Source organism: Lampetra planeri, unplaced genomic scaffold (assembly GCF_965212315.1).
Source record: "Lampetra planeri unplaced genomic scaffold, kcLamPlan1.2.h2 scaffold_853, whole genome shotgun sequence".
NCBI classification, from domain to species: domain Eukaryota; kingdom Metazoa; phylum Chordata; class Hyperoartia; order Petromyzontiformes; family Petromyzontidae; genus Lampetra; species Lampetra planeri.
The window spans coordinates 24,257-37,290 of record NW_027615675.1 but is presented as its reverse complement, the minus strand read 5'-3'; the positions used below and the strand labels follow the sequence as shown (position 1 = coordinate 37,290).

Genomic DNA, 13,034 nt, shown 5'->3' with positions numbered 1-13,034 from the left:
TATTTCTAATTCTAACAGCAGCATAGAATTATTAAAAACAGTAATTATTTTAAGGTGGTAGTCTTGCACAATCAGGGCCCACGGCATGAGCTGTTGATTGTGGTTATACATATGAGACAGGAAAGTGAGAGGGTTATGTTCAGTAAACACTGTGACTGGCAAAGAACTGGACCCGTGGTGTTGAAGTGCCCATAACAAAGCAAGAGTTTCCTGTTCGATGGTGGAATAGTGAACCTGATGTTTATTAAACTTTCTGGAAAAGTATGATATTGGATGGTCTATGCCCTCAGCATCCTCGTGTACTAGCACAGCACCGGCCCCACGGCGCTGGCATCAACCTCCAATTTAAATGGGCGCGAGAAATCAGGCGCAGCAAGCACAGGAGAATGGCAGAGGAGCGACTTGGCACTGTCAAAAGCCTGTTGGCAATCAGATGACCACACAAAGTTGAGTTTTGGACTGAGCAGGTTGGTTAATGGGCGGAGAAGTTACGGCAAAAACTGCGATAATAACCGACCATGCCAAGAAAACGACGCAGAGATCTCCTAGTGGAGGGCACGGGGAACTCCAAAATCGCATAAACTTTAGCCTCCATGGGGCTAAAGTGCGGATGACATAATCTGTGTCACTAAGACGTTCGGAGATGACATACGGACCAGAGAACTTGGCTGAGAGCGCGGAACCGGGAAGGGCAACAATGCTAAAACTTTATCACCAATGTTAAACTGTCGGGAAACAGCGGAGCGGTCAAAACGGCGCTTCATAACGGTCTGAGAGGCAGAGAGACATTCTCTCGCGAACGAGTGGGCACGGTGCAGACGCTCACGGAATTTACTGACAAAGTCCAACACATTTGTCGGAGACGAAGAGGCAGACGACAGAAATTTCTCCTGCAAGGACTGTAATGGACCACGGGGCGTGTGACCAAAAACGAGAGCAGCGGGACTAAAGCTGAGGGATTCCTGTACGGCTTCACGGGCTGCGAACACAACAAAGGGGATTCCCTCATCCCAACTCAGGGCAGTCTCAAGGCAATATTTGCGAAGCATTGATTTTAGCGTCTGGTGCCAGCGTTCTAGCGCGCCCTGAGACTCTGGATGATAGGGACTGGAGACAGCGTGCTGCATATCTAAAGCTAAAACACCTGTTTGAACAAGGTGGATTTGAAATTTGTGCCTTGATCGGTCTGGATTATGCGAGGAAGGCCGAATGTGGAAAAAAAAAACGTGTTAAGGCTTAACAACGGATCGGGCTGTGATGTTACGCAGCGGAATGGCCTCAGGGAAACGGGTGGCTGCGCACATGACGGTAAGCAAATATTGGTTTCCGCTTTTAGTTCTGGGTAAGGGTCTGACACATTCTATGATTATGCGCTCAAATGGTTCTCCTATTGCAGGAATGGGATGTAGGGGAGCAGGAGGAATGACTGGGTTTGGTTTACCAGCAATTGGACAGGTGTGGCAGGAGCGGCAGTACTTTGCGACATCAGACTTCAACCCAGGCCAAAAGAAATGTCTTAAATGTTTCCATATGTCTTTGTAACACCAAGGTGCGCAGACCACTGACTCTCATGTGCTACTGATAATATATATGACCGATACACAGAGGGCACTACTATTTGGAATACAGCACTCCAATCAGAATCAGAGAGGGAAGGGGACCATTTACGCACCAAAACGCCACCACTAGTAAATAGGTTACCTTCTCATCTCTTGCTTTGTCAGCACTCACCACACTTGCGAAGCATTTCTGTGGCGTCGGATCCGTCCTTTGCGCAGCACACAGGCGGTCTCGAGACACCGGGAGAGACGAGATGTCAGGAGAGGTTGTTTCGGGGCTGACAAGATTCTCCTGCTCAGCGGCAACTACACCGGAAGACTCAGCAACGTTCTCTGCCGCCTCCTCCGGCTCAACCTCTGCTGAAAGGACAGGTATCAGAAAACTGTCGGAGAGAGGGATAGTGTCAGGATTAGTAGTTTTGCGGGCTTGTGCACGAGTGACAACACAGGAAGGAAACAGAATAGGAGATGACTGGGCTGGTTCTGTTTCACACTGAGGGATATTAATACCTCCAGCGCATGTGTGACTTTACCACCAGCGATGTCGTTACCCATTAGGAGTGTTACTCCTCGAACTGGCAGCTCAGGACAGACAGCGATAGGAAAAAAACCTACTTATCAGTTTGGACTGGATATGGATGCGATGTACTGAACGAGGAACATAACCCATCTCGACACCACGCAGAACAACACTGTAACCACAAGACGAGTACTCAGAAAAGGACAGCGCGTCAGCAAGGATCACAGACTGGGAACCACCAGTATCTTGGAGAATGCGCACAGAACATTGGTCATCAGGCTCACCTGTCAATGAAACCATTCATTCATTCATTCATTCATTTTCTTCCGCTTAATCCGGTTACGGGTCACGGGTGTGCTGGAGCCTATCCCAGCTGTCACGGGCGAAAGGCGGGGTACACCCTGGATAAGTTGCCAGCTCATCGCAGGGCCAGTCAATGAAACCAAGGCATGAAAAATGAACAGTTTGAATCCGTCATCTGGTGTTTCCAAAGAGTGGAGAAAGTTCACAACACATTCCTTTGCCGTATTTGGTGCAGCCACAGCACGCATTTCTCACCTCACACTGTACAATCACAGCCTGGTCAGCAGGTTTGCTTTGATTTTCCATGAAAATGCCTTGAACCAATATTTGAACACTCTGATTTGTGTAGCAACTCCTCCCTCCTTGTTATGCTTCTGGATTGAAAATAGAAAGGTTTTGTCTTGAATGGATGACAGACCTTTTTCTCTTCAGTCTTGACTGTATTGCTCTTTGGGCACAATAAAGTGGAATCATATTATAATGTTTGAGTGCAGCAACAACACACAAGTCAACAGAGCAGTTCAGGTTGATGGACTGCTAATCCCTTGTGATCTGAATCATAGGAATAGAGTAGATTGTGATAGAGGAACACACAAGTTCCTCTATCACAGCCAGAAAGCAAATCTATATCTTTAAATATATTCATTTACTCAAGAATAGAAAGCTCTCTTGAAGAGCCTGCATGACTCCTGAGCACTGCTTTATGTCTTGAAAGGAGCAAAGAACACCTTGTCACTGGCAACCTTGTCTTGACATTACTTCTGGCTGTGTGCTGTAAACCTAAGAACGGGAGAAAAAGAATTGACCCAGTGCTAATTGGCTGATAAAGCAATTCCTAAACAATGCTGTGTTTCAAATCACATACTTCCATACTAAACTGAATATTTTGAGGACCCAAGCGCATTCACACCGAATTAGTTCAGATATTTCAAGGATCTAAATAAACACTGTTCACCTGCATGAGCTACAAAACTCACTAAAATGTGTTGGACGTCATTTTAAAAATTAACTTTTCAATTAGTGTATATTCATGTCTCCAGGACTAATTCAGCTTGACCGAGACTTGTGTCTCGTTGGTGTTTCAGTAACTGTAACACTGACTTTTTTCGTCTTTTTATTATTATTCCTTTCCCACTGACCTTCGTTGTGTTGCTGCAGTCACAGTTGTAATGTCAGACGCTGTGATTGGCAGACCTGGATTTCCATAAAAACATGGCAGTGGAGTGTATTGATCCCAGGAAGGAACCCTGAGTGAGAGTCACTCTGTAAGGAGTGAGGTTCGATTTCAGTCCTCTGATGTATTCAGACTATACTTTCAGGGATCATTTCTATAGCTTCTGCCTTCAGAAATGTGTTCTTTGGGTATTTGGTCTTGCTAACCTTGATGATGAGTCATGACGTTCCTCTCTGTGCCTGAGGCTGACAGTGAATAATGATTCACCTCATATGTTCACTGTTGTTGATGAGTGCTTGTTGCTTTTTCCTGAAGCAACAATGGGTGGAATGTGTTCAGAGTGGTTGTCCGTTGTTCAACATTTCTTAATGCAGATATGTAAGAAGCAAGAAATCAGTATTGCATTGTTTGTCAGTTTGTGAGCGAGCACGCTATAGATAATGTCATGCATCTCTGGATATATATTTATGTATATATATATTTTTAAGCATGTTCATGCACAAAGCACATAAATTTACAATCTGTACCGTTATCACCTACAGTATTTTAACTCAGCATTTTTTGAGTTTGCTATAAACTTTGAATATTTCACATCCCAAACTCTTCCTCTACATTCTGATTGGGCTGTCGTCCTCCATCTTCCCTTTGTCTCCTCATCCAGCGCTGATTCTCTGCAGCTGGGAAAGAGGACATTCCCCGTCCTGATGGGGGTTCCAATCTCAGCCGTCGCCATTTGTCGTATGGTGCCGCTATCCGTGGTTCTGAAGGGCAAAGCTCAGGGCTGTAGGTGAGAGCACAGAGCTCTCTGGGGTGCTGATGCCCTCACCTGCCTCACTCTGGGGTTGCCACAATCTGGACACTGGACGTCCACTAGAGGCAGCAGAGTAGCCGAGAAGACAACTGCAAACACTAACTGGGCACAGGTTGTACCGTGAGCTTACATGAGCTTACCGTGAGTTGCATGTGACATCTGATACTTGGACAAACACTAGGACAGATAACAACTGTGTTAAGGGCTTGTCTGGGAATTGAACCCAGAACCTCTCACACCCTAAGTGAGAATCATACCACTAGACCAACAAGCCACAAAGCTTGTTTGTATGATGCCAGTTCAGACTGTACTACAAAGTAAAGCTTAAGTAAAACTTAACAGATGTAAACTGACAAATGATGAGTCCAAGAGTGGGGAGAAAGTTCACAACACATTCCTTTGCCGTATTTGGTGCAGCCACAGCACGCAGTTCTCACCTTACACTATACAATCACAGCCTGGTCAGCTGGTCTGCTTTGATTTTCTATGAACATGCCTTGAACCAATATTTGAACACTCTGATTGGTGTAGCAACTCCTCCCTCCTTGTTATGCTTCTGGATTGAAATAGAAAGGTTTTGTCTTGAATGGACGACAGACCTTTTTCTCTTCAGTCTTAACTGTATTGCTCTTTGGGCACAATAAAGTGGAATCATATTATAATGTTTGAGTGCAGCAACAACACACAAGTCAACAGAGCAGTTCAGGTTGATGGACTGCTAATCCCTTGTGATCTGTAATCATAGGAATAGAGTAGATTCTTTAAAACACACAAGTTCCTCTATCACAGCCAGAAAGCAAATCTATATCTTTTAAATATTTCATTTACTCAAGAATAGAAAGCTCTCTTGAAGAATCTGCATGACTCCTGAGCACTGCTTTATGTCTTGAAAGGAGCAAAGAACACCTTGTCGTGACATTACTTCTGGTTGTGTGCAGTAAACCTAAAGAACGGGAGAAAAAGAAATTGATCGCATCCAGTTCCAATTGGCTGATAAAGCAATTCCTAACCAATGCTGTGTCTCAAATTACATACTTCCATACTCATACTGAGTATTTTGCGTACCCAACACGCATTCACACCGAATGAGTGTGAGAAATATAGTTTACTATGCACACTCAACTCACACACTCATTCTGCCACAGATGACAAGCTGTCCAGCTCTGTGCCAATGACAGAGCTCACCTTCCTCACCAGTTTGTTCAGGTGAGAGGCGTTCTTCTTCAGGTTGCCTCCCCAGCCCACTACTGCATACAGGACAGCACTCGCTAACACAGACTGGTAGAAAGTCTGTAGCAGATGTTCTCACAGATGTTGAAGCACACCAGCCTTCGAAGTTCCATGAGCTCCAGGAATGGGAAGAAAATACAACCTTCAGTGATCCTTGGGCTCTAAGAGCAGTTTCATAGTGTAGTGGTTATCACATTCCCCTAACATGCAAAAGGTAAATTTGATTCTGTTCACAAGTCAGAAATTTTGACCTGTAAGTGACAGCGCCTGTGGAACATCCGCAAACAACAGATGATAGGAAATCTTGTTAAAGTCATTCTGCTGTTTTCAGTTAACATTTCTGAAGGCAAATAAACAGTTGCAAAGATTACGTTTGATCCTGTTTGAAAGCAGTAGAGGGTAAAACAATGTTTGGGACGACACATAATCTCCACAAAATACGCTAGTTTCCTCAACCTTATGCTACTCCATCACACACTCTCTCAATAAGCTTGAAATCCTGATCCTCGGTAGGCCTCTGATTCCTCTTTTCCTTGTGTGTTCACCCAGCTGAGCACATGTCACAACGTTAATATGTAGCTGAACCCAGTATGGTGCTTATGTTCTACAACTCATGCAAGATGGCAAAAAAAGAAAAAGTTGTATTTTATTTGTCTGTTATATCTGTTGGAAATGACTATGAATTACAAAAAATGTATGACCAAATATTTTCTGTACATGAATTATCACATATGTATATAATCCATTTTTTGAATGTACTCTGTGTGTGTGAAATTTCCCAAAATGGTAATGTCATAATATGACAGGCTGTGCAATGATTTTCTGATAATGGCATGGGCGTAATCAGGCAGAGGACAGAGCATGTGGAACTAGGAACAGGGCACAGGCAGATTATGTGGACAATGATGTACGGGACAGGATTTCTTTTTTTTGACGCAACCTCTCTGGCCTTGGAGAGGACCCCTTTCACAAGGCCCCATAAAACCTCACGGCAAAATCTGAACCCCTTCCCGAAGCAATCACATCGTACAGCCGGGCAGCAGGGCTTCGGACGTCATCATTTTTGGCTCCTCCCCTTGAATGAAGCAAGCCTTGATATGCGTTTCACAGAAACGCCATGTTCATTACTCAACACATGCTTTGAACGGCACACGGCACATCTCATGACATCACTACCTCTGACACATTCAGATGATATTCTTAGGGATCATTTCTATAGTTTGTGACTTGAGAAATGTGTATTCTAAAGTGTTCGGTGTCAATAACCCTGATGATGAGTTGTGATGTTTATTCCTGCGTGTGAAGCTGACAGTGACAAATGATTTTCTTCACATATTCACTGTCATTTACTTTTTGGTTCGTTATGAAACAACAGTGGGGAGGAATGTGCAGAGTGGTTCTCTGTTGGTGTTCAATATTAATTCAGTTTTACTTGTACAGCCCAGCATCACCGTGTACAGTCTGTACAAAACTGTACCCTCTGACCTTTGATTCTCAGTCAGGGTGAGAAAAAAAAATTCCCAAAAGCCTTGTAATGGGGAAAACGGGCAGGAACTTCAGGGAGAAGCACATCCCTCTGCCTGGGATGGACAGACAGGCAATAGGTGTTCATTGTACAGACATTACAATACAAATACGTAAGAATAGTATTGTGGAACAGTTTCCCACATCATGCTTTTCCTATGATCTGAAAACTTAAGAGAACAGGATGAGACAAGATTTTAGTCTCAGTGCTGGTGATGAGACACATAATACAAATCATGCTCCAATAATACCCTTTAATGCTGCCGAGGAGCTGGTGACAGAGAGAGAATCAGGTAGAATCATGTGTTTGGATTTCTCCAGTGTTGTTGAGCGGGCAGATGTCAGGATGTCCTGCCCTGCACAGCTGTAAACTAGTGGACATGCAGGTGGCAGCTCCCCCTGGATGAACAACTCGTCCACAGGTCGTCACAAGATATGAGGCTGCAGAACATCACCTCTGACATCACAGGACAGGAGCTGCTGAGGAGATGCTCCTGTCTCCTTCCTGTCCACACTCTACACTTCACATTTCATACTAGATCCTCCCTGATGAGGTCAGAAGACAAAACTGACTCATACTTCATACTGGAGCTAAAAGAAATAGATATAACTTCAGCAATGAAGTTTGAACGCACATTGCAATGACGATCAAAGCTGCTTCATTTCAAAGAACATCGACAACATCAGAGAAGTATAGAACAACTTCTTTGGAGCACGGAAATGTTTCTACTTCCTTCAAGCTGAAGTTGAACCAGCAACCTAAGGAATCCTTTTGGCCCTTTACAGTCTTCTGTAAAGGCAGAGATCTGGGGCCTGTATCACGAAGCTCAATTCATATCATATCAAGCTCATCCAATCACAATCATGAGCGCATGAACTGGAGACAGAGCGCCTCGTGCCGGCTGCAGAGGTTAATGCTGGAAATTAGGAGGAGAGTCAGTGATTGTAGAAAAGACAAAGGTGCATTCACCTTTGTCCCCATTATCATTTCATCATGCATTTTCCTGCACAACCTATGCATCCACCATGGGGACTTGATGGAACTGGAGCAAGAGGAGCCGCAGAAGGAGGAGTACACTGTCCAGGACGATTCCCAGCAGGAGCAAAGACCTGGAGACAATCTGCGCAACAGTCTAGCACCTGAAGTGTCTGCTCCTGGTGATGCCATTCCTGCACTGCAGGACCATGATTATAGATTTTGACACTTATCACTTTTTGTAAATAGTTTTGTTGTTTCTGAAGTACTTTTTAAGTTGGTATTGTTATTGTTCTACTGAGTTTCATGTTAATATTGATGTGTTTCAACATGCAGTTAAAAGTTATTAATCTACACTGTAAACAAGGTGATGGCTTTATGAAAAATATTATAACTAAAAAAAGCGCAGAGACCAAAACTTAATTAAACTATATTTTCTTAAACATTAACATTTAACAATTCCATTGCATACATGGATTATTTCTTCATCTTTTCATTAATTTATCAATAATGTCCATCAGATCCCGTTGTCTTCTCTCCTCCCTTTCATGTTCTCTTCTTTCCTATTTCTGCATTTTCTTGCTCTCTCTTCTCAAACCACTCCCTCTCACTCTCTTGCTTCTCTCTCTCCCTTTTCTCCTCTCTTTCCTGCTACTCTCTCTCCTTCTCTTCCTCTCTCTCCAGGGCCTCTCTTTCTCTTCTTTACTCTAACGCAACACTCATCTTCTTCTCTCATCATGCCCCTCGGGGTCTCCCTGTGCAGGTTGAATCCTGTCAACAACGCTGCTTTTGGTGGTGGCTCATGCTGAGAAGGATAGTCTCTCCTCGTTTAGCCGAGTGTTGTTTCACAAGCCAATGATCCCATGATTCCACTGAACAACTACTTCAATGACCAGATTACCAGAATGTCCTGGGAAGTAGAGGATGGGTAAAATGAAGGAGGTTTCCCTGACAGAGGCACCAGTCAAGTAAAAACCATGAAAGGTGGGATTCCGACATCCAGGATAAATGACTGAGCCGAGTTTAGCCAATTGTAAACAAGAATATCCTGCTTCAAAAATATCATCAAAACAAATCCAAAGACGGTGCTAATAGTGTGATTCTCCATGTTGTTGCTGTCCGAGTAAGATTGTTTTTTTCCGGTAGACAATCCAGTCAGAACCCTTCCCAGCCCTCAGACCTTAAGTGGAATTGAAAAAAGCTGATTACAAATGTCTGCCATATATGATAGAATGAAAATACTTTAATCACAAATTATTGGATTAAGAATAATTAAGACTGAATTTTTTTAAAAATCACGTTACCACTGACAGTGTTTGTAGGTGCTGTGGCTTAGCTGGTCAAAGTGCCTGTCTAGTAAACAGGAGATCCTGGGTTCAAATCCCAGCAGTACCTCAATAGCACACTTGTTATTCCGACTTTGTTATGGAAAATACTATTTTGCTCCAGGATAAAGTGTCAACTTTGCCTCCTGACTTCACAAGGGAGGATCTAGTACAAGGGTCTGCAACCTTTACTGTCAAGAGAGCCATTTTGCCCCCTCTTCTTTTAAAAAAATGTCGGAACCACAAAACATAACAAAGCTTATAAACTTAGAAAATGTTTAATCTTTTGTTAATTCGACCTGCTACAACAACAGAATACAGCAAAAATGATGCAAATTAAACACGCCTGCAAGCCTGCAGACAAGGATTAACCAGCACAGGAACACCTTCTTCCCATCAGCAGTCACCATAGTAAACAGTTAACGACAACAGTTAAGCACATTGTCAACAGCTGAATCATTTATCTGCACTACTGACTGACAGTCGGCATACATTGTCGTACCGGACACTGGCACTTCATGTGTTACTTGTTACTGTTTTAAAATGTACTGATTAGTTGAAATTCGTAGTTATCCTGTCAGATTCAGAACTTGTCATGGATGGTGCAGACTGATCGCTTGATGCAGTGGAAACCAGACTGCTGTATTTTTTTTGTGTGTGGTGCAATTCCAATGACACCCCACTAGATGTCCTTATTCTGACCATTTTTATATAGTTCACCTTTCACCTTCTTCTTTAACTTTTCGGCCGTTTGAGTGTGCGTAGTACACTACATTTTCATACAAATTCAGCTGAATGCACTTGTGTACCTAAAACTCAGTTAAAGTATGGAAGTACGCAATTTGAGACACAGCACAGGTTAGGAATTGCTTTATCAGCCTCTTTTCCTCCTGGTCTTTAGGTTTACTGCACACAACCAGAAGTGATGGCAAGACAAGGTTGCCAGTGACAATATGTTCTTTGTTCCTTTCAAGATATAAAATAGGGCTTAGGAGTCATACAGTTTCGTCAGGAGATGATTTCTATTCTTGAGTAATTAAAATATTTAAAAGATATAGATTTGCTTTCTGGCTGTGATTGAGGAACTTGTTTATTTGAAAAGAACATAGACTCTTCCTATCATTACAGAGCACAAGGGATTAGCAGTCCATCACCTTAACTGCTATGTTGACTTGTGTGTTATTGTTGCGCTCAAATCATTGTCTGATTCCACTTTATTGTACCCAAAAGAGCAATACAGTTTGAACAGAAAAAGGTCTGTGGTCCATTATTTTGTATATTTTCAATAGTATGAAACATGGAAAGTTGGCTGCAGCTTCACAATAATGAAAAGCATGATGTTGGATAACTGTTCAAATATTGGTTCAAGTCATGTTCATAAAAAATCAAAGCAGACCTGCTGAACAGGCTGTGAGTGTATAGCGCAGGGGTGTCCAAGCTGGTCCTCGAGGGCCGCCTATCCTGCAGGTTTTCAATGTCACTCTGCTCCTACCTCACCTGACTCCGTCTCTGTGAAGTTCTGTAGAGGCCTGACAACCAGCTGCTGATTTGAGTCGGGTGTGTAGGAGCAGGGTGACTATGGCAAACTATGGCAAAGGAATGTGTTATAAATCTTCTCCCACTGTTGGGACACATTATCTGTCAACTGAGTTGGACTTAATCTTTACTTCTGAATTGGCACTATACAAATAGTTGGTCTAGTGGTATGATTCTCATTTAAGCCTGAATTATGGTACTGTGTCAAATCAAGCAAACTGCTGTACTGTCCTGCATTCATATCCTCCATTTGTTTTGACGGGATTTTTTTCATCCTCTTGTGCATCATCCTCTTGTGTGTGTATCCTCCATGTCACCTGAAAACAGGATCAGATTCATGATAAACGTGGGCGAAAATTACCTACAAGCCCAAAAATCCACGAGTTTGGTGATCCAAAAGGGTAAAACAACTACGAAGTTCAAGGTGCTTGTGCAAGGGAAAGAAATCCCTAACATCCAGGGGAACCCTATTAAATGCCTTGGAAAGTGGTATGATGACTCCCTGACAGATAAAAACAGCAAGTCCAACACCGAAAAACAAGTTGAAGAATGGTTGAAGAAGGTTGACAAGTCTGGCCTGCCTGGAAAATATAAGTGCTGGACCTACCAGCATGGCCTACTCCAAAGACTTATGTGGCTTCTCACCATGTACGATGTGCCTATAACAGCAGTTGAAGCGATGGAGAGGACGGTCAACAAGTACCTTCGAAGATGGTTGGGAGTACCCCCAAGCTTTACAGCTATGGGGCTTGACATAAGGTCGGGTCAACTCCAGCTCCCCCTGTCCTCTGTTGTGGAGGAGTTTAAAGTCACCAAATACAGACTCTCCCTGTCATATAGGGACTCACAAGATTAACTAATCAGGGAAGCAGGAATAAGAACAAGATCTGACAGGAAGTGGGCCGCCAGCACTGCAGTTAAAGGCAGAATCTTCTCTCAGTACAAAAGATACCATTGGGAATCCGTGCACTGGAAGACAAGGTCTAGGAACATCACATTTACAAAAGTGGTCATAGAAAATCATTGCACAGTCTGGCATATTATGACATTACCATTTTGGGAAATTTTACACACACAGAATACATTAAAAAAATGGATTATAAACATATGCGATAATTTATATATTATAAAAAAATAATTTATTTATATATATTTAATATATATATATTTTTCAGTCATTCCCAACAGATATAACAGAGATACAAATTCAATGCATCACATATTATGGGGTTCCGATACAGTTGCCTGTGATTATACACTTGGCCAGGAGTTTTATGTGCACATGACGCTTCGAGAAATGAACCCTTTCTTGAACCAATTGGCTCAAGTGGTTCAATGCCTCATGAGGCTTTGTCTCACCAACACTTGTCCTTTCCAAGCCACAGCTGCATATTTGTGGGAGAGAGCAGACAATAAAGCTCAATCTGTTAGCTTCCATGCCCCAGAGTTTTCTGCATGTGAGTTTTCTCTTCTTGAGACCCTCCCACCTCATCCAGCAGCCCTGTTTGGCTGCTTTTATGGCATTGGAGTGACTGGCTGCTTCCCTCCTGTCGGGACACCACCCTCTACCAACATGAAGCCTCCTCTGCCTTGTTGGATATGGGCCACCACGCCATGATGGAGAACAGCAGATTTGTCCTGTAGCACTGTTGGCTGGGGCTCACTTCCTCCCTCTAACCACAGGGTCCCGGATTCAGTTAGGGACACGTCCAGCCACACCTTGGTACACTTGAGCTCTTGAACAAGGCTAGAAAAAATGGCAGTGACAGGGCTCCTTCATGTAATGGAAACTTTTTTTTTTCCTTCATCGTACCCCTTACACATGTCAGATGTCCATACATCATTTCTTGCCATTGACTGTGTGATTCTCATGTATTTTTGATGGCAGGTAAAACTGACAAAACTGAAGTCATTCAATGACTCTACAAGACAGAAAGCACAGAGTCAATGCAACATTATCCATATATAATACAACCCATATGTCTGTACACTGCAATAAATGCACTACAAGTCCATACACAACAAATGAACAAATTAGTAGGTGCAGTAGCCTCCCTACACACAGTATACAGCACA

General features: G+C 43.1%; 4 non-coding genes across 4 annotated transcripts; 3 read left to right on the top strand and 1 right to left on the bottom strand.

Annotated features, from left to right (window-relative positions):
- Nucleotides 1-3,685: 3,685 nt before the first annotated feature.
- On the top strand, nucleotides 3,686-3,901 carry LOC144742090 (small nucleolar RNA U3). The gene has a single exon (XR_013590059.1). It is a non-coding gene; the product is annotated as a small nucleolar RNA U3 (small nucleolar RNA).
- Nucleotides 3,902-4,569: 668 nt separating this feature from the next.
- On the bottom strand, nucleotides 4,570-4,641 carry TRNAP-AGG (transfer RNA proline (anticodon AGG)). The gene has a single exon. It is a non-coding gene; the product is annotated as a tRNA-Pro (tRNA).
- A 2,144-nt stretch (nucleotides 4,642-6,785) lies between these two features.
- On the top strand, nucleotides 6,786-6,995 carry LOC144742092 (small nucleolar RNA U3). The gene has a single exon (XR_013590061.1). It is a non-coding gene; the product is annotated as a small nucleolar RNA U3 (small nucleolar RNA).
- Nucleotides 6,996-9,418: 2,423 nt separating this feature from the next.
- On the top strand, nucleotides 9,419-9,492 carry TRNAT-AGU (transfer RNA threonine (anticodon AGU)). The gene has a single exon. It is a non-coding gene; the product is annotated as a tRNA-Thr (tRNA).
- The last annotated feature ends 3,542 nt before the right edge of the window (nucleotides 9,493-13,034 follow it).